The sequence below is a fragment of the Rhodnius prolixus genome, unplaced genomic scaffold (assembly GCF_049639745.1).
Source record: "Rhodnius prolixus isolate KJV_2025 unplaced genomic scaffold, Rpr scaffold_2, whole genome shotgun sequence".
In the NCBI taxonomy this organism is placed as follows: domain Eukaryota; kingdom Metazoa; phylum Arthropoda; class Insecta; order Hemiptera; family Reduviidae; genus Rhodnius; species Rhodnius prolixus.
Genome location: NW_027411592.1, coordinates 51,556,163 through 51,578,411, shown reverse-complemented (window position 1 = coordinate 51,578,411; position 22,249 = coordinate 51,556,163). Strand labels below are relative to the sequence as shown.

Here is a 22,249-nt window from a genome sequence, read left to right as displayed (position 1 = left end):
GGGTGGAAGTTTTGGCTTAACGTGGCGTCAAGAGTTCGCTTTAAGTCAATTAAAAGGTTTTTTTCGCAGGATTTTTATTTAAATCGTTCGCTATTTTCAATTAAGTTCTTTGGGAAGACAGTTTAATGCGCGGCTATTGAAGCTGTTTAGCTGTCCAACTAGAGTTTGCTCCTAGCTCAGCTAAATCCAAATAGCTGATCTCTCTACTGCCTCTGCAGATGTACTGATGTAGTGGGGTAGGTAATCTAGTATTTTTTTTTTAGGGGCAATTACCATAAAAAATGCCAAGATACTTGAGCAAGTGGCTGGTCTATTTTCTCTAACAAGATTAGCTCTGTTATTTTTATTCAACTACTAAAATGCTTATTTTTGTATTTGAAGATCTCAAGTAAATTTATATTTGATTTACTAAAAGCTGGATAGATAAAGGTTTACTAGCAAACTGAGGGTCTCCAGAGTGAACGGTAAGAGAAAACCTAAGAACCAACACCTAGATTCGAATCCAGGATGTCCTCTCTCAGGTAATCACTTCCTTCTTGTCCAGTACTCTTCTTAGCTCTACGTACTCTCTCATAGAATTGCATTGTTTCAAATAAAGAAAAGAATACTGTATATCAAGCAAAATTGAATGTGCAAACTTATAAAAGTTTCTTTCTTAAATTAGAAAGATTTGGAAAAAAAAATGGCTACAAAAGTTCATTGATAATAGAGCACTAACTAAACCAAATGATTACCTAAAAAAACAAAAATTTGCTAATTAAAAAAGAAAAAGGTGCTAATAAGATAATTAAATGAGACCAACAAGATAATGTGAGAATAGTATTCCCTTAATAAGGTAGACGGTAGACGGAAAGAAATAAAAACAAAATAGAGACAAGGAGGGGAAAAAATTCTTTAGATAGTAACTAGGATGTAAAGTATATGATGAAGAATAAAAGAAATGCGAGCTAGTATTCATTGCACATGCATAATATATTATACAACGAGATGCAAATGGTTGAAAAGAAATGAAGATAAAAAAAAATGGAAACTGCAGGATATCTCTGTGTTTGCGTAGAACCTAGGCTGAAAATAGGAAAAACTAGACTATTTTTTTGTTTTACGGCGAAGGGGGGCTAAAAAATAAGCAAGAGTTTTTAAAAAGAGATGCAAAGTATCCCCTCATGTTTTTTTTGCAATATATATATAAAACTATATTGTGAACGTGTGTAGTACTAGTAAAGGAGGAGAAGAGAATGGAACTGGTGCAATGATTACAGCATCCAGCAGTAAGCAGGACCAGCAGCACGAGCCATACAAACCGGAGAGCCGAGAGCTTGGAGTAGAGCCTATTGTTCGAACTTAAGAGCTGCCCCTCCACCGTTCGTATTCAAACACCCTCAAACGTGTTTTCCGCATGACTTTTCTTTTTTCTTTCTTTTTTTTTTATTCTACATTATTTTAGAGTGGCAAAAGTGGAAATCAATATTGGCTATTCGTAAAAAACTGGGTAAGAATTTCAAATCTACGAAACAAATGTCGTGACTTCGTTCGCACAATACGTGCTTCTTGTATATCCTCTCGATATTAAAGGAAAAATTGGTCGTAATATATATCTTTTTCTATTTCTACAGGATTTTCTTACAGGACAAGCATAAATGTCAAAATATGTAAGATGAACCTTATAAGTACAGCGAAGAGCGGAGGAATTAAATGTAGTAGCGTTTTGTAATTGTTACAGACAAAGGAAATCACTGCGATGATGCCAAATTTTGCGAGTCTCACCGTTTCATATCCGTTTTCAGGTACCTAGAGACCCCCCTCCCCAAAAATGGTTTTTACGATTTAGTTTGTATGTATTCTGTCTGTGGAGATTCGATCATGTTCACAACTGAACGTTGGATGGTGGTGGTGGGGCTATTCCAAAATTTCAAATTAGTAAAGCATTGGCTGATAAATACATTTCACTGTTTGGATTTTTGTCATTTTTAGGGTTTCCCCCTCCCCCTAAATAATACTTTTAAACCTGTTTTTTTTTGGGATAAAATGTCAAGTTTCGAAAAAATTTAATTACTAACGGGCGCCATAGAATGTGATATCACTAAAATGAGGATCTATAGTTCTCGCCTACTTATAATACTCTAAGCTCAGAAAATGGATTAATCAAATTTAGGATTCAATCGCTACAATCAAAAATACTTCGAACTATTGTAAACGCTCCATTTTATGTCTCCAGCCTAGACTATACACACTGACCTTAACATTGCTTTTATCGCACAAGTTGCTGAAAACACGATACAGAAAACTCCACTTCAACCTACAATCTCACATAAATCCTCTAGCTCAAAATCTTTCTTCTAGAACTCTTCCTAACAACCCGAACAAGACGCCTTAAGAGAACGGTGGCCTCGTGATCTCCTCTCAAGTGAAGAGAGTGACTAATAGTCTAATGTTTTCGGAGTGTTACCACTGGGGTAACTTCTCCACTCGTTCGCTTCATTTGTTTCTATTATCATTGTTACTTATAGCGCCAACGCGCTGATTGTAGCAAAAATAAACGTATTAGAAATATGGTAGAGAACAGCGATAAATACAATCAGCGAACTGTGTATCGTTGAGGTGGTCAATAGTTAGGCTACATAGTGAAAAGTAGGAAATATTTATTGACCAAAACCGGACTGGATCACAGCAGAAGAACTCGGCATCGTTCATATCGAGAGATTGGCGAAAGAAGAATCGCTGGCAGGTTTAGTAGGATAACTTTGGAAACTTCCGCATAGAAGCTGCTGCTTCCTGTCACCACGCACAAAGTGATAATCAAAAATAGTGTGGAAGAGAAGAAGTAAATAAAAAACTATTACTGTAAAGTTGTTGGATGCGAAAAAGTGCAATCAGAAACAAAAAAAGGTGCATAACTTTCTCTATTGTTTCACTTAAATGCATTTTGAACAAATAAAGAACAAACCGGACAATGGCTTCCTCACAGTGAATGTTTATTTCACTTATATTCACTTATCTCTCTTGAAATTGGAGTTAATTGGACTATTTAAACAAAAGTTATAACTGAAGCATCACAAAAGATTCCTATCAAATCGTACAGTCCTTTATTTAAAATGCCATCCTGGGTTTGAGTAAAAAACTTGAAATAATTGTAGTTGCATGAAATTGGATACGATAGTAAAGCAAAATTAGATTGCTTACGTACATCATGTAGTTATAAAGACAAAAATTGTATTTTGTACAAGAAAATTTTGTTTTACAAAAAAAAACCATACATTTGTAAAAGTGAAGAAATAAGAGCACGTGAAATTGTTAAACTCATATTGTGTAGTGATATACGTAAAAAAGAAAGAAAGAAAGATGAGACATTACGAGATGATGTACAAAATTACAGAGTGCAGCAGCACCATCATCCGCTAAAAGAGGAAGTGAGATAGATAGATAGAGGTTGAAAGTAATACTGCTTGTATTGCTTTTTCTCCCGGGAACATCAAAGAAATTGGACGAATAATACTAGAAATACATGAGTATAGTACAAGTCTCCCAGCCAGTCGCCTGGATATTGTATATATATCTCGAGGACAAGGGATATTGTTCTTCCCCTGTAGTAGGATGTAGCCTCCAAGTTCCCATGGAGAATGTGTAAGCTTTTCCCGAAGAGAAACAACATACAGAAGCATCTGGATTGTAATAAAAACGAATTACTATAATAATCATTATAAATAATAATAGTCATAACAATAATAAACAAAGGGTGTAAGTATACTGGGGAAGGTGCAGTGGGAGAAACGGAGGAGAAGCGAACTTGGGGCCTTAGGAAAAGGCTGACGGCCTTCCATTGGTTATAACAATATAATAAACGGTGCACACAGCCTGCCGCCCCCGCTGTTGGGCACAATAATAACTATAAACATAACAATAATCATAACCGTGTAGTCTGGGAGCAGCAGAGTTAGGACAGCACCAAGCAAGGGGGAGCGGTACCCGAAATCTCTTCCTACACAGGCGAACTCAGACTCTACGTCATCGGAGGCTCTAGGTTCCTCTTTTACTTACCACTACTTCTTTACTTCGTTCGCCCGCCTTCCAATATCGCCGGCTTCCCCCTTATTTTCGGTCGTCGTGCTATTCACTCATTAAAACTAAACATTATGATAAAACCCTCCTTTAGTGAATTAAATAAACCAAACAGAAACTGGCTTGCCCCCGCCAATTCGCCGCCCCCAGCGGATCCTCACACCTCCTCCTATTCGTCCAACAAACAACTTTAATTGCTTAACTTATACCATTCCAGAAGGCAATAACAATTGTGCCAGCGCTGCACTCCCCTTGCTGCTCTTTCTTCGACTTCCACGGACTCTCCCCCTCTTTACCGTCCACCCTCCTCGAACTCACTTGGAATTTCTAAAACATTTTAAACTTTAATTAACGCTAACTAATCTATAACCTTACTCTCCAGGGCAGCGCCAACCACCTCCTTCGATCTGTTCCTACTGCTTGTAGGTGGGCAAACAGTTTTGGCTGCTTCCAGAAAAGAAAAAAAGAAGGATGATAAACTGGAAAGCACATGGACCACCCAAACTTCAGCAAATCGGCGACCAGACTCCTCTAAAGCAAGAGAAATCCTCCAATTTAGTGTACCACGGCGGGGAGCTCTAACTTGCTCCTACTAATGCACTTATAATAAGAACTCTAATATTAATATAGTTAATGGGCCCTTTTCCAAAACCACCTTGCTCCGCCTTGCAGATTGCCTCGCCCGAGCCCTTTACTTTGGAAAATTAGAGAAATGACTCCCTGTCATGAAATAGTATAATTTCAAACACTAATCTATTCCAATGGTCATTTGGACTGTAGTTTTCTTTTCCATTTCAACTCTTTCTTCAACACCTATAATTCTTTAATGAATTATTTATTAGCTGAATTTTCTCATTTTTTTAAATTTTTTTACAATAAAAGTAAGAATTACTTTCTTTTTGTTTTCGTTCTTGTTAAGCGTGGTTACCTTTCTGGGTGCAATTTTTTTGTGAAAGAGGGTAAAATTGGATTTTTACTTGCAGAAGGATAAGATCTAATGGATTTCAAAGTATTCTGCATGAGAGTCCTACTAAATTAACAAGACCTAATCCCTGATCTGAACGTCCTGCAGTAGTTTGATAAGGATTGTATCAGCGAATTTTATAAGATCGCCTGAGAAGACGCTGTTGTTTTTTAAATAAAAAGAAGTTCAATATATACAAAACATGAATCACACCTTCCTTGCTATGGGTAAGACAAAGAAAGCCATGGAGATAAAAGCATAAGTTGCCGGAGTAGTGGGGAAAGGAGAACTCGAAACCAGGCGGCGAATAACATTTGTTCATCAACAATTCGCGCCCAAACTTACTGGCATTAAGCAAGAAACATTAAATTTAATTTTATTTACCTTTTAGTAACGTATGAATTGCATAGGTGTGGTTTGTGAGGTTTCTATCGGGAAGTAAAGGAAACGGTGCTCTATTTGCATCATTATGTCGGTTTGCTACAGCAATAGAAAGGATTTCACCGTTTGTCTCCTTTATTTGCTGGATAACTGCCATTCCATACCATATTTTTTATTTTTAGAAAACTTACACGCTTACACTCATCAAGAAAGTCGCAATCGAATGCTCATTGTTTAGCATACTGCTATTCCGCGCGGAGATCAAGGGTTCAAATCATGCTGACCCTTAGATTTTAAGACTTTCTAAGAGCTTCAGCTTCTTACAGCTCACTTTCCGAAAATTGACAGGGCCTGCGACGACAGAACACGGTCCAGAGGTCGTTAGTGTACTGATAAAGCTCCGGAAAAAAAAGCCATTTACCTCAGTTATAACTAGGGAACGGATTCGTATGTATTTACATATTTTTTTCTAGGCAATTTACAGACGTTTTTCAACTAGAAGAATTCATACTGACACTTTTTAAGCCGTTTGAGTCTACTTTTATTTCACATATTTCCACATATTTGGATGTTATCGCATATTTATACATATTTGATTAAAATAAATAAATATTTCTACATATTTAATCAAAATATGTACATATTGTTTCATATTTTTCATTTTGGGCATATTTTCATAATTGGGAGGTGGTTGACAGGAACTGTGAATCACAGACTGTAGGGCTGTGAATCACAGTGGGCACAATGGTTATTGTAATTTACACAGAATGCTGCTAAACAGTGACGGGCACTTGTTAGTTCTTTGAAGTTGTCTGACATTGTCTGTTCTTTCAGCTCGTTCGTTGAAGTGTCCAATTCATTTCGTTCGGTCACTTAGTATATTCTTTTTTGGGTGAAATGCCACGAACATCGGCCTCAAACAAACAACTGGTTGCTAAATATCTTCGCGAGTTTCCAGCAGAACTTTTTCGAAGTGATGGAGACATTTTGTACTGCACAGCTTGTGACAAGCGCGTTTCTTGCTCTCAACGTTCCCAAGTCACCCAACATATTGCCACCGGATCGCACATAGAGAATAAAAACAGAAAGAAAGAGAGGACGTCCTATCAAGCCTTCCTTACATCTCCATCATCAAGTAAGTCTACACTGAGATCTGTGTCGGGCTTTGGTTAGAGCAGATATCCCTTTCCACAAACTTAAAAATCCTCATTTCAAAGGATTTTAGTTGTTACAAGTCCATCTTACGCCCAGATCGTCGTCACTTTACGTTCCAACATTTGAAATTTCATGTGGTTGCAAACAATTTCGAAGAGTGAAGTTTTCAAAATTGAAAATTTAACATCTTTTTATAAATAGTAATAATGTTCTTGGTTGTATAAATCATGATAACTTGTAAAAACAAATTATTTTGTTCCTAATAAATTATTATAAATTGTAAAAATGTTCTTTTCTTTTATAAATAATTATAACTTGCCCCCCCCAAAAAAATTCCATTTTCATAAAAAAAAATGTCCATTTTACTTAAATATTCCAGAAAATATTTTAAGAAAATCACATATTTTCCACATAATTGACGAAAATAAATGCATATTTTAATTAAATATTTGGCATTTTTAAATACATGAAAATCCGTTCCTTAGTTATAACTCACCTTAAATTAAAAATAAAATAATAATAATAATAATAATTAAAGATGGGGTGGAATGCAACTTACGCACATTGTGCCGGACTCCTTCGCGGCCTACCGACTAAAACACTCTTTGTGTTTCATGTATCTTTTTTCTCGAGATGAGTACTTCTCTTGCAAAACTAGCCACTAGCGACCAATTAGTCCTGCAAGAGAGCATCGCCTCCACCAGCATCTCAGAAGTCAACCGCCCGATTATCTGCTCAAAATCTCTCCTGAGACGACCCCATCTTTTACACACAAAAAAAAAGGTGTGTTAAGCGTCATCTCTCACTCCTGGACAATATACACAATCTTCTTGAGCCATCCTCTTAAGGTATACTCTGAAAAGGCCATGCCCACTCATGAGTTGGGTAAGGTAGAAGTTCACTTCTCCGAACGACCGCCTTATCCAGATGCTTATATATCTTATAAGGCTGGCGGTCCATCGTCCAAGCGGCTCCTCGTCCCAGGCAGCCTGCCATTCCAGAAGGGAATGGAAACGCTCCTCCCTGGGACACGACTTCCCTGTTAATTTGCGCTCTCCTCTAATAAAGCCTCTTACGCTCTCCAGCTAAGAGGGCAATAGGGATAACCCCAGCAAATAATAATAATAATAATTCTGTATTTATGCAATATTACGTATTACAGGGAGTCAGCTTCGTACATTTTTTGTTGGTATTACTTAATATATTTCAATATTCAATCTATTACTTACATTAACAAATAAATTACAAATTCAAGCATTACGATTCAAAAATAAAAATACTAATAAATAAGTGCCATAGTTATGATTGACATGTGCGGGGAGCTCTACTAGGGTCATATAAGGTTGTTAACCTTCATTTATTATTATATGTGAAATGTTGCACAAACACATCAAACACAGAATGAGGTGAGCATTGCAATGGCAGCAGGGTAAGGGGGTGGGCGGGAAGTGCGAGTTTTGAGTGTGGAGAGGGGAGGCTTAAAAGACACGAGAACTGCATTCCCTTATCTCGCTCTTCAACCAAGATGCTTTTCTTTTCTTTGTTGCGAACTTTTATATAAATACACACGGGCACACAAGGAACAGCCCGGCGGTGGTTGGCCATGTACTAGAATCACCTCTCCTCGTCTTGATGACGTTACATGCTACCAATGTTATATAAGAATCATTTGAACGACATTCTAAGAAAGAAGAAATGATGGCATTCCTAATGTTCCAGCTTCTTCACTTACAAAATAAATAAATAAATAAAATAAAATAAAAAGAACAATTGGTAAAAATAAAATATTAAAAATAAAAAATTAAATGAAATAAATAAAATAAAAGTTGATAGTGTGATTTTAAAAAAAAAAAAGAGTCTATAGAACTGCACTGTTACTACAGAAATAGTTGAGTAAGTAAAAACTATAAGAGATCACTTCTTGCACTTGCAAGTACGACTACAGCTTTTTATTTTTGGAATAGCGTATAGAAAACACAAATACTAAACGATTCTGTTTTTAGGAGCATCAGCAAGGTAAGGATATCTGTATTTCCAAAACAAGAGGAATGAGCTAACATCCGCTCAAGGACAAGCCTAGATTACTTCCTGATAATTTTAGTTATTCTATGACAACTATAGAACGACATTCACTTGGCAAGTACCCTCGTATCCTCTCATATCTTGTGGTCATTAGGAAGATTTGCGGCTTCGTGGCAGCTAGGACATTAAATTGGTACAATTCGAGGCACCCTCAAGATTCAAATCTTGAAGTCTTGCCCACGAGCTTATTTTATTTATGTGATTAGCTGAAACTAGATTGTAGATTGAAGACAGAAGTGACTCATTCTAAAATATAAATCCATTTTGACGTGAATCATCTATCGTAGTTCTCTAAAGTGTAAGATTGTACAATGTGTTTGTAGGTATATGTCTGAATGATGTGATGCGTTTGATCTAGGTGCATATTAAACCTAGCAGTTACATACCAGCTACCTATGCAATGTGAGAATTAGAAAAGTCTAAAATTGAGCGTTTGTGTTGTGTTATTAGGCTGGGATGGGCAAGCTCCCTAAAGACTGGTTAGCTCTCCGAAAAGGTAGCGATCAATGACTTAAGTAAACACTTAACTACCACAAACACCCTAAACTAGCTTAGTTTATCCCCCCATAGTCACTTAGGCAGCCCAGGACTGGTGCTTCACTCATGATCGAAATAAATTTAAAGTAACCACAGGATGGTACAGTGGATTCTCTTGCGAAGTAACCGGTTTCCAGCTACTAGACTTTCCTTCAGAGTCCAGCTACCAGTGAAGAAAAGCCTTCTCTATTGAAGACTTAAAACACTTTCCGCAAACCGATAAAGCTTCGAGAAGTCTCCAAGCGCCAAATGAACCAAATTAAACGTACCTGAATTAAAGTTTAAGGTAAGTAAAGTAATCGCCTATTTTTTCAGACGGGGCTTAACGTCTAACAACCAATTAGTTGTCGTGGACGGAGGCGACTAGCAAACATACTTTACTGTAAATTTCTTTTATTAACCATTAAATAAAATCCAAGACCTAAGACCGGGAATCGAACCCAGTACCACAATACGTATTAGCTTCGCAGGTCTCGCCTCTAACCGCTCGGCTACCGTGGCGCCTATACCTGAATTAAAATAAAGTAACGAACCATCCAGATCGACTTTTTTAAACCAAATCTTCTTTTTTTTTGGCTGGGTTTCAAAGGAGAATTTGAGACGCCACTGCCAGTTCGATCATGTAATTAAAACTCTTTGTTTGAATTCCGGTGATTACCCTTTCAAAACACACCTAATCTTAAATAATCTTCTAAGTTACTTGACTTTTTTTTAAAAAGAACTTTTTTGATTGATTAAAAACAAAATAAAGAGTAGAGAATTTAAAAATAATCTCAAACTAATTCAACATGAGAACTTTTATTTAAAAAAAAAAAAGGAATCTTATAAACTTTTTAAGATTAGTTAAAACTGTTAATTTTGATGAAATCAACTTCCATGTTCTTAATTTTTTATTTTAAGTTTCACCAGAACTTAAATCAACTCTAAAGTTGAGAAATAAAGTTCTTTTTTTCGTTTAATACTTTATACACATGCTTCAACTTTGCTAGTTATTTGAATTGTTTTTATTCTGTCTTTCACTTCCTTCTAGAATGTACACTTAATAAGTTGCGTGTGTTCACTCTTCGGCGCTACTTTATAGTTGGGCACACCATTTCACTTAGTTCGCTAAATATTTTTTTTTTTTCAACATGTAAAAAAATAAAAACTAAAGAAATGCGAGAAAATCAGGAATGACCTCCTTTTTCCTTAGGCCCCTTTCTTCCTCAGACCTCAGGGAATTCTGTAAGTAGGAGCATCAGCAGGGTAAGGATATCTGTACTTCCAAAACAAGAGGAACGAGCTAACAACCGCTCAAGGACAAGCCTAGATCACTTCCTGATAATTTTAGCTATTCTATGACAGGATGCCAACATTCACTGGCAAATACCCTCGTATCCTCTCACATCCCGGTTATTAGCAAGATTTTCGGCTTCTTGGCTGCGAGAACATTAAATTGGTCTAAAATTTTGGAATTACTATATGCTGGTTTTATGAAAAGCTCTACTATAAACAATTAAAAGATTTTTACAGCATTTACCTGAGGCACAATCTTTTTGAGGTTTCCTCAAGATTCAAATTGGAAGTCTTGCTTTCACTGTTCTCGCCAAGAGTAACACCTACTTAGTTTTCTCCTTCTTTCAGAGCACTGAAGAAGAATTCGATTAGACCACAAAGCGTGATAACAACGCCATAAGAAGTAATGGCCTGAACTATTTCTAACCTGGGCATCGATTCTGATTCAATGAAAGCTGGTCGCTTCTTAAGATGAAGAATGATTTTGCTCAGTTGTGCCTCCCCAAAAAAATTGGCTTGCTCACTTAAGATTAGCTACCCCAATAAAAACCTTGAGGGTATCTAATATTCAAGGATTCAGCTGCAAACAGAAAATCCGCTTATCTTGGACAAGAATTAAGGATATGGCAAACATCTGTTGGTTCAGCGTTTTATTGTTTAGATGCACTATTGGTCAGATTCCTGCTTAAAACTGCAAACAAAACCAATCAATCATTTTGTAATTGGTGATTGCACTTTGATTGATTAACGTGTAATCTTCATTTTTTTAATTATTTGTTTTTTTGAACTATTTCACTTTATTATTTCAATAAATCAGAAAAATATTTTTTTATCTTATTCAAATTTGTTACTAAATAAAATTTCCAATTTGAAAAACAACAATAATTCATAATCTACACACACACAGGGTTAGGTTAGGTGAGAGAGAAAGTGGCATCTCCCATCTCTCTCTGTTGTGGGGAGCTAAAGCGGAAACTAACATAAAAAAAAATGGTGGTAAGAGGTGGAGCGGAAGGAAGGTAGAGGTTAGATATCGTATTCAATACGAAAACAACACATAAAATATAATCTTTTCAAATATTTTTCAAACTCACAAATAAATTTATATATGTACGTATGTACGAGTATATAAATTGTTTTTTTATGCTATTTGTATAATAAATTTTTATATTTATTATTTTTATATGTAGAAGTATTGTTATCGTGCTAAATTTTCGATGTATCGGCTTACTGACACCAAATCCTTTGTCCTAATGAGTGAAATGTGCGATTGGTTGTACTTTAGGAAGCAATGATCGTGCGCTAAGTGAATGCGCGATACGGTCGTCTAGGGATAGGTCGTTAGGTCAACCATTAAATTGATATTCAAATAGGTGCTTTTCCAAGCAATAATCACGGGCACAACAAAACGGAATTACAAAAAGAAAATTGTATTATAAGTATAAAACAAATTCTCGCTGCCAAGTTAAGATTTATTGCCAAGACTGAATGGGATTCAACAGCTGAGAGTACCTACGCGATTTGTAAACAAACAAAATGAAAAAACCCAAAACTGTAAAAAAAAATGCTAGGCATTCATTAAGAAAAATTATATTAACCACTTACTACGTCAGTGCGTAAAAAAACAACACGAAGTTGGGAGCAATTCGTAGCATTTACAGCACTTGTGGTAATTTGGATATCGTTGCTGAAAAACGCTATTCTTTTGGGGTGCTCCAAATGCAGAACATGTCTCCCCCTCACATTTAACTGGGAAACCAGGAGAAGGACTTAGTCGTGAAGAAATCTCATATCCTTTTTATCAAGCCACCGAACAACAGCAGCAACCCTTCTTCGGTGGCCTAAACTGGTTAAGAGGAATCTCAAAAGAAGGGGGGAATCTTTGGCTAGGCTTAGTATGCTTGAAGTACACTAAGAAGAAGAACTTCAGCCATTATAAAAAGAAGAGAATCCAAGAGAAGGTAGCTAGGGTGTTACCCTGGTTTGATGAAGAATGTAAGGCAGTCACTGATAGAAAGAATGAAGCCTTCAGGACCATGATCCAAAGAAAGCGTACACGCAGGTCAACAGAAGAGTATCGCCTCTTGAAGAGAAAAGAGAAACGGACGCACCAGAAGAAGCAAAGGCAGTGGTAAAACAGAGAATTGGAGGAAATAGAGGTTAAGATCTATTAACCAAAGCAGAAAGCTGTATGAAAAAGTGAATGCAGGTAGGAAATCATTTAAACCTCGATTAACAGCATGTAGAGACGATGATGGGTCGCTGTTAACAGAGAAGGAACAAATCCTAAGAAGAAGGAGTAGGTATTTTAATGAACTACTTAATGGAGAGCGAGTGGAAAATAATGAAGTTGACGGTATTGCCATGATGCGTGACGAAGAAGACGAACTCGAACCACCAGACGAAGATGAAATAGCCGATGCTCTAACCTACGGGAGAAAAACCAGTCAAATCGTCAGAATGTATGAAATCCTGAGAAACAATTAACAATGATCTTGCGGATATTAGCATTGCTTCAAGGCTGAAACTCTAGAAACATATTACCGATTTACTTAACTTTTGACAGTCCAGCCTGGACAGTCTTTAAATCCTACAGTTCTCGTAACCATTAATCACCACTCGCGGAAAGAATGATAGAGGTAGACAGTGGACCCAGTTTTTTTTTTTTTTTAGATTGTTCTAGATCTGAAGAAGATACGAAAGAAGTGAATGTATCCAATCTAAATGTTTTGTTCTGTTCTGCCAGCTGGTGATAGTGAGTGACAGAATATTGCTCTACATCGGCCGATAGAGGCAGCACTGGATATACTCGTACAGTATAGATTAAAGTGTGGGAATATCGCACGGCCAGATGAAGAGCATCAGGGGGGCTGCCGACACAAACTCCACTATTACAAGTAATGTCATTATAATAACCGGGGTATATTAATAACGGTAATGGGTCATATCGTCCAATTAGGCGATATGGTTTTACTAGCCAGCTCGTTATCACCGGCGAGAGAGAGTGGCTGTATAGAAATTGTAGCCAACATAACATTTAATAATACGCTAAGTTCCAGTTAGGCTGGAGGGGAGTTGGTTAGCGTAAACCGCTCACCAAACTCTACTCTTGCCCTATATTCTCCATAACTATATTATACATAATTTCGTCCTAAACTAAACTAAAATATATAATTAGTACATAATCTATTCTAAACTATAATGTTTAATTTAATATTTAATACAGAATACTGGCGTAATAACCTTCCCAATGATGGCACTTTCTGAGCATAACAAATAATTATCTGAAACCTAAAACTGCTAACCTGAAATATCCGAAACAATATCAGTACTTTTTGGAAGTGAATACGTCTTTAAATTTGCTATCATATGAAGGCAACCCAAAAAACCTAATGATAACAAAATCGGGGGATACAGTTTGGCATTATACTTTCGAATCTATCGTCTACATCCAAAATTAAATTAGACCACTGGATAGCTAAAGGATCAAAGAATTCATTACGATAAGCGAGGACTGTGACGCATCGCGCGCGGTGGAGGGGGAAGCGCCGCCATTTTGAGATCATTTTGCTGCGTATCGAGATTTCCAATTAGTATAACTTTTGACTCGGAGAAGTTACGATGTTCGTTTAAGTTTTATTCGTCAGCTGTCGTCACAATCTATCGATTGTACATAAAACATTAGTGTAAAATAGTGACAGTGAATATAATAAGGTGTTAGAATAAAAAAAAAAATTATCAAAAATATATAATGTCGGCCTATACGCGTCGAAAAGCCAAAACCAAATACAGAAATCGTATACGGTTGGAAAGGGCTTCTCAAGAACAATCGAATGGTAATAATAAAACACCATATGACCGAGTCAAGCTTTGCCTGGAACGTAAAAGAATGAATGCGGCCGAGGTGTCAGTGCAACTGCAGCTGGGGAGAGGTTGAAATTATGCAAGTGGATGATGAAATCGCTTCTACATCGCCAACGGACTGTATAGGCATAGATTGTGTTCAATCGTCGATTTGTTTCCTTGATTTCATCCTAAATGCATTAAAAAAAAAAATATTTTATATAAAAAATATAACCCGTTACGTAAACGTATTCACGTACAACACACGTCCGGTGTCCATGACACAGCCACAGTTGGTTTGTTCTTTTTTTTCCTGCAATTATAAAAGAAATTAACTGCTATTCTGTTAGACTTTCAAAAAAAAAAAAAATTGAGTTTCGAATTCGATATCAAAAAATTTAAAATAAAGTACAAATTAAAGAGAAAAGAAGTGAAGAATTTTTAAAGGAAAAAAAATGGAGAATTTAAAAAAATTATAATCGAAACTTCCGCTCGTATCTTTTGTTTTAACTACACAGAAAATTGAACGGAAACAAAGTTTATGCATATTTCATGCTTCGGCCCCCTCCAATTTTTTTTTTGCACAAAAAAGGGGGGGTAAAAAAAAACGTCATTAAAAGAACATAACTAATTTATGGATACGTCATTTTTCTATTGAACTAACACAAATTGCTGGACACAAAAAAAAAATTCATTTCATTCTTTTGATAAATAGAATATTATATTAATGGCAATTACAGGTATATTATTTTATTATTTACCACAGAAGGTTGTTACATGCTTCAAATATACATTAAACATGTTCCATTAACTAACGAAACTTTCAAGAAAATAACAAAGAAATAAAAAGACACAAACTGTATTATAGAATTCATAATAAAACCATTTCTCACTCCAAAAAAACAAAAAATACGCAACATCGCTCCATATTTACCCTCTCTACCATCATCGCCCCTCATCACAGCTGACTAACTGCTAATTAATATAATATAACTTCTAATGATTAACTCTATTTCGGTTTTTCTTTTTTACTGCATTAACTATTATAAGTAACGTTTTTGTTTTTAGTTTTATTATTCTTTATTCCTTGCGAATAATATATTACCTATCCTAATAATACATTTATCGTATAACAATACGATAGTAGTAGTGGGAAGTAAATATTTGGGTGCATGTGCCTCAATAAACAGAGTATTATCGATAGATATTGTCGATAAATTAAATAATAAGTTGAGCAGCTACTAGAACCTCTATTCTTTCTTAATTCGTTTATAGTTTATTAAATTTGTATTATTAGGGGTTTTTTTGTTCTCATTATTTTTAGCGCTGTTTAATTCAAGCCTAAACTAACATGAAGTACGTCATGTTTTTGCCTTATAATGACAATCAATTTGTTATCAGCCCCCATAATTGTATACTCTTATCATTGTTTATTAAAAAGACAATATTGTGGAATAATGGTGGTCTATTTATTTGTAATTTTGTCTTATTTGTTTTTTTTTTTTAATCTTCAATATTAAAAAAAAACTCTCTTGATCACAATAAATGAAAATGATGAAACTCATTTACCTCACTAGCCATTAAAGGCGCCACGGTAGCTGGAGCGGTTAAGAGACTAGACCCGCAATACTAAGATGTATTGTTGGTTTAGTGGGTTCGATTCCCCCTAGTCAAGGCCTTGGATTTTATTTAATTGTTAATAAAAAAATTTTGTAGTAATGTATGTTAGGCGGTTAATAGACTAGACCCGCAATGCTAAGATGTATTGTTGGTTTAGTGGGTTCGATTCACCCTAGTCAAGGCCTTGGATTTTATTTAATTGTTAATAAAAGAATTTTGTAGTAAAGTATGTTAGGCGGTTAATAGACAAGATCCGCAATGCTAAGATGTATAGTTGGTTTAGTGGGTCGATTCCCCCTAGTCAAGGCCTAGGATTTTATTTAATTGTTAATAAAAGAATTTTGTAGTAAAGTATGTTAGGCGGTTAATAGACTAGACCCGCAATGCTAAGATGTATTGTTGGTTTAGTGGGTCGATTCCCCCTAGTCAAGGCCTAGGATTTTATTTAATTGTTAATAAAAGAATTTTGTAGTAAAGTATGTTAGGCGGTTAATAGACTAGACCCGCAATGCTAAGATGTATTGTTGGTTTAGTGGGTCGATTCCCCCTAGTCGAGGCCTAGGATTTTATTTAATTGTTAATAAAAGAATTTTGTAGTAATGTATGTTAGGCGGTTAATAGACTAGACCCGCAATGCTAAGATGTATTGTTGGTTTAGTGGGTCGATTCCCCTAGTCAAGGACTTGGATTTTATTTAATTGTTAATAAAAAAAATATAATTTATAGTAAATTTATAGCTAAGTATGTTTACTATCCGACTCTGTCCATGGCACCTAATTAGGCAGTTAATAAACTTAATAGTCTAATTTTCTGCCCATTAAATTAAAATATAAACAAAGCAAGTATGTATTAATGAGAATATGTAAGTATTTTTCGTTTAAAGTTGTATTATATTAAGTCAGCAAAGTTGGTTTTATTGAATTCTGAAGGAATATTATTAAGAGGGGGGGGAAACAGAGATAGACAATGACAGAGAGAGAGATAGAAAGGGTGAGATTTCTAGCGTTGCGGGAAATGAAGAGGTGATTACTGTTGTTTTGACTACTCACATAGAGTGAGACAGAAAACGAGATACAATTGGTGAAACTCTAGGTTAATATTATAACTGGATTATACGCAACATTTACAATATATAAACATACGGGCCACACACTTACGATAACCGCACTCAATATATAGTCACACACTTAAATATTCCAATGGTCATATTATTTTAGTGAAGGTGTTAAGCCAAACAAGATTGCTATTCCCAGCACAGAATATTTCATACATCGCATTCAGTAAATGTATTTCCTCTTTTATTTAATAACAATACGCGTATTTATAGAAAATATAGCTCATTCAGCTAAGACTCACAATCTCAGAGTAGGCTGTTTCTATTATTATTATTTATTGATTTATTAGATATCGTTCAATTCAGCAAAATTTGTACAAATATTATCAAACTTTTTATGAGCACAAAAAAATTAGTAAAAAAAAAATGCGTTTTTATTATTTTTACAATGATTCGCTCAATAAAATAAGTTAGACTGTCTCAATCATATTAAAAATATTTTTAAAAAGGCACAAGATGTAAACTAAACAGTTCCATTTGTTCCATCAATACATACGACATGAAATTTCGCAGCAAATCCATCAATTGGACACTTTTTCCCTCAAAGATAACAAACAACAAAGCTATTATAGAGGCACTGACTAGATTTGAAGTAACTTTGCTGAAAGGAAGTAGATAATTTACTATTCTATTCTAGTTGTCCAATTAAACGTGAGATTCTATTGTGTTACAATTAATTTTATTGGCTAATATGTAAGCAATAATAACTTAGCAATCTAGAAAGGTATTTATTTATAAGGGCTTATTACAAATATCGATAAAATGATATTTAGTTCTTATTCTTATCAATTATTTTTAATTTCAATCTTATATTTTAGAATATAAAAATTTCAGTTGAAAATCTTATTTCATTTATTCGTATTTCAAGTTTATTTTTCAAGCTAAATCTTTCGTTTTATACGACGTTACTTTGTAGAATCTTTGAATTTAATTTTCTGTCATTATATAGGTATATTATATAAACCTATAATATATATATATACCTATATATAATATATTATATTTAAATTATATCTAAAATTGGAATTATATGCTTGTGTACAATTTTTTTATTTGGTAATACTACTATTATTATTATTAATATATTTCTTTTAAAGGCGCGTCAACATCTAAGGTTATTGGCGCCCGGAGCTTTTTTCAGTGTACTGCCGGCCTCCGGACAATGTTCTCACGTTACAGCACACTGTCCATCACCGGACAGTGAGCTGTAAGAAGCTTCTAGGAAGAGAAAAATCTAAGGGTCAGCTGCTGGATTCGAGTACAGTACGCTAACCGCATAGCTAATCCCTTCCCTTATTTTTTTTTTTTTTTTTTTTTTTGGCGCATCAACAGCTGAGGTCATTAGCGCCCGGAGCTTTTTCCAGTGCACTGCCGGCCTCCGGACAGTGTTCTCTCGTTACAGACAACACTGTCCATCACCGGACAGTGAGCTGTAAGAAGCTCCTAGGAAGAGAAAATCTAAGGGTCAGCTGCTGGATTCGAACCCGGGACCTCCGCGTGGGAGTCCAGTATGCTAACCTCATAGCTAATCCCTTCCCTCCCTTCCCTTATTGTTATTATTATTATTATTATTCCAAATATCGTACCCTTGATTTCACAACGTACATTAAAAGGCGAAGGTGTACTGAGACAATGTTGCCCTGAGGAACTCCAGGTAGTTCAGAACCTGAAAAACGGCTACTGTTTTTAGAATTTAGTCAGCGATGAATTGTTTTATTATTAAACTACAATTTGGCAAAAAAAAAAAAAAAAAATGTTTACCACCTACAAATCATCTGATCAAAACGGATTCCATTAGGTCATTATTATTCTGTCAATATCTACTTCATCAAAAAGGACCACCCTCTAAGAAGAATTTTACAAATACCATAAGTCTTCAATTGTCTCCGTATCTTCTTCTTCTTTTTACATTTTTTTTTTGTTCTTTATTGTTACAGTATTAAAAAAAAAAAAAAAAATCAAATCAGGTTTATGATGAAAAGATAATACAAAGCATTCTTTAATGTGAAGTCACAGTCAGCATTAAGTCCGACATTTAATCTTAGTCTTTTTCGTCTAAATGGAGATCAAGCATCTCTGGTCGAATATGTAAAAAAGGTGCTACAGAATGTTGGCACCAAACTAAAATATCGTCAACATTCATGCTCGCGAATCTGCACGAAATAAAAAAAAACTAATTCTAAAAGTTTAATCTACGAGAGTATGCGGCTACTGGTGTTAGAGAGATCATAGCTAAGTTAGAACCAACGGCCAATGGCTGTCTACAGTCACTAATAAAACATTACGAATCATGCGAACCAGTGATTATACCTTGATGGTATCATTCTTTTTCCTTTATGATTAAGAACAATTTGTAAACGCTTGTATTTAATGTTCATATGTTTTCTGTTTTTTTTTTTTAATTTCGTCTTATTATTATTGTTATTAATTCTTATATTCAGGATCCAATACAAATGGGAGAAGAGGTTAGCTCTGAACTAGTGTTTCAAGTCCTGGACGGCCAACCTGTATTCTTCATTATTTCTCCAAGGGGAATGACACTCGTTTTCTTTCTTTCAAGTTGTTTATATCTTAATTTCTTTATATTAATCATACATTAATGCAAGTTTAATGGTAGCTCACCACCATTCTTTCCCGGCCATTACTACTGGTTACCTAGGAGAACGCTAGTCATTACACAACCAGTAAATGGTAGTTAATTACAGTACATTTTTGTGGTTTTCTTCTTAACTACCAGAGGCGATTCTATTAGAAACAGAATATGTTATACAATATTAGCTACTGAATTTCTTAATGAAACTTTCAACTTCAAAATTACACTTACTGAAGTAACTGTGTGCTTACAATTGTAAATGCTGAATAACAAAGAACTTTTGCTTTCATCATTTTTTTTTTTTTTGTAGCAAAATTAAATTTTAAGGCAATTTTCAGGGCCGCCTTAAGTGAAGATTTCCTGTAAAGTTATTTTTCAGGTTAATGTACGGTTTCAAAAACAGTATGACGTAATCAGAATTAAATTTTGGCTCAAATTTTCAGAGTTCAAAGAAAATTTGTTAGTTAGAACGATGGGAATAGTAGTAAGAGAGAAAATTTCACACACCAATTTTTTTTTGGGGGGGGGGGGGAAATCCTAGAGAAACAGCTCACAGATTTCTCTTGAACATGTCTGAACATGCACTGGAGAAAATATTCGTGTGTCGGGATTCATAACTGAACAATATGCACAGTTTTCTTACTTTATTATCTAAAAAATATAGTCAATATTTCGTAATTTTTCTATTTCCACTCATAAAATTTCGGTTTTTGGAGTATTTAAGATGCATTTTTTTTTTTTTTTTGTTTTTTCTGAAACTTTATCAAATACCTATAGGGGAAAAATAGTTTAAAAAAATTTAAGATCTAATTTAATCAGAAATAGTTGACAACAAAAAATCGACCAATCAAATTGGAGAATTGAAGTACGAAGTGTAGGCGGTTTGTAGAGCCAATAGGAAGCTACGCTTGGTGTTAGCTGACCACACCCATACATCCATCAGACCTCGCCTATACATATGAATTCTTCCTTTGCCAACTAAAATAAAATGGTGTTTTATATTTTATTTTTTCTTACAGAATTTGTAGTTTCTATTGATGGTTAGCACCATTAAATATTTGTGGATAATCAATAGTGATGAATTAAAGTTTTTGCTTTGATTTCTTTTTTATAGTTAAATTATCTGGGATCTAAGAATATTTTTTTTAAAAATTAAAGTGTGAAACGATAGTTTCGAGATTCTCAAAACATCGGTAATCTGTAACCTTTTAATTAATTGGCCTAACAACTTGTTTTGGGTGAATTTTCTTATGGAATAAAACTTTGACATCTCTCTAAAGTATTGTTAAGGTATAATTTTCGGTTTTAGATAGATAGATTTTAATAAGAAATTCGGATGAGAAAGTAATGTAAAGATAAGTTAAAAACCACAAAAACGGAAGGAAGAGAAAGTTGTATGTTCATACCTAATTTTTTAGGATGTTATTTTTTTCAGGATGATTATTTTACCTAGGATCAATGATCTACTAACAAATTTATCCGTATATAGGATTTCTCTTTATTGACAAATTTCCTACTTAAAGATCAGTTTTGCTAGCTATACTCCATATTTACGATTTTTTTTTTAAAAAATCTTAATTTAAGATATGGAATGTAATTAAAATAAATCACGTGATTTGCCAGTTTGTTATACGAGACAAAATCAAACAAAAGATTATAGTGAATACTTTGAACAGTTCGATATTTAATTGCTGACTAGAGAGTGAGCACGCGATGGAGAAGAGGCCCCAAGAAACTCGAGTAACTTCTAACTGGCTGTAGCCATGGCGTGCACAAGAAGTGTAAACTGTAACAATCGACGTCAAAATAGCATCACTTTTATAACTTAGTAGATTAAATATTAGTAGCACTCAAAAAGAGAGCTTCTGTGAGCTCTAAATTGCACTCTTATTTTTGAAGTTCCTCAATTGTTGCTCTCTTGGTTTCACAACATTATTTAATTATTATTAATTTTATTTTTGCGCTAGTGATGATGTAGTCTTTAATTTCCAAATCGAAGAATTGAAGTCGACTCAAATTTTCGATCTTCAACAATTAGTTCACCGAAGAAACTATATCCACTTTAGGTCACCAGAGCCCAAATATGAAACTTAATACTTCGGATTGGGTCGAACATAGAAAGCCAATCTGTGTCTTAGCAATCAAAATTATTTTCCCGCTAGTATCAAATTATTGTATGAATTTTCATTCTTTTCATAATTTTCTCAAAAAAAAGAAGCTGCTCCAACAATTTTCCTGAAAGCAATTATACAAATTGAAAATGTGGTTAGGTCCACAGTGCTGGAAAATAGTTGATTTTATCTCGTAGAGCGCATGCTTATTATATCTCTGATCTGTTTTAGACTTTTAACCATTATTAGATGTAGAATAAACAATTTGGTGAAAAAGATTTAGAGATAACTTACGTCAAATCCCAATACATAATATATTATACAGTAGAGACTAACATGGACTATTTTATACTATACTATACTATAAATGCAACTCAGTAAAAAGAATTGTTATTTGACTCTTTATGCTTTATATTTTGAAGATATCTATTCGGAGCACTATGTAATTTTGGTTGCCAATCTGTGGGTAGCAAATAGCAGTTAACTGTAAGAGCATTTTATGTACGTGCATTTATATG

At 34.7% G+C, this 22,249-nt stretch overlaps 1 protein-coding gene across 9 annotated transcripts in view; it reads right to left on the bottom strand.

Moving 5' to 3' along the window:
• Positions 1-22,249, bottom strand: part of LOC141449934 (uncharacterized) — a 383,560-nt gene that overhangs the window by 104,648 nt on the left and 256,663 nt on the right. The window lies entirely within an intron of this gene.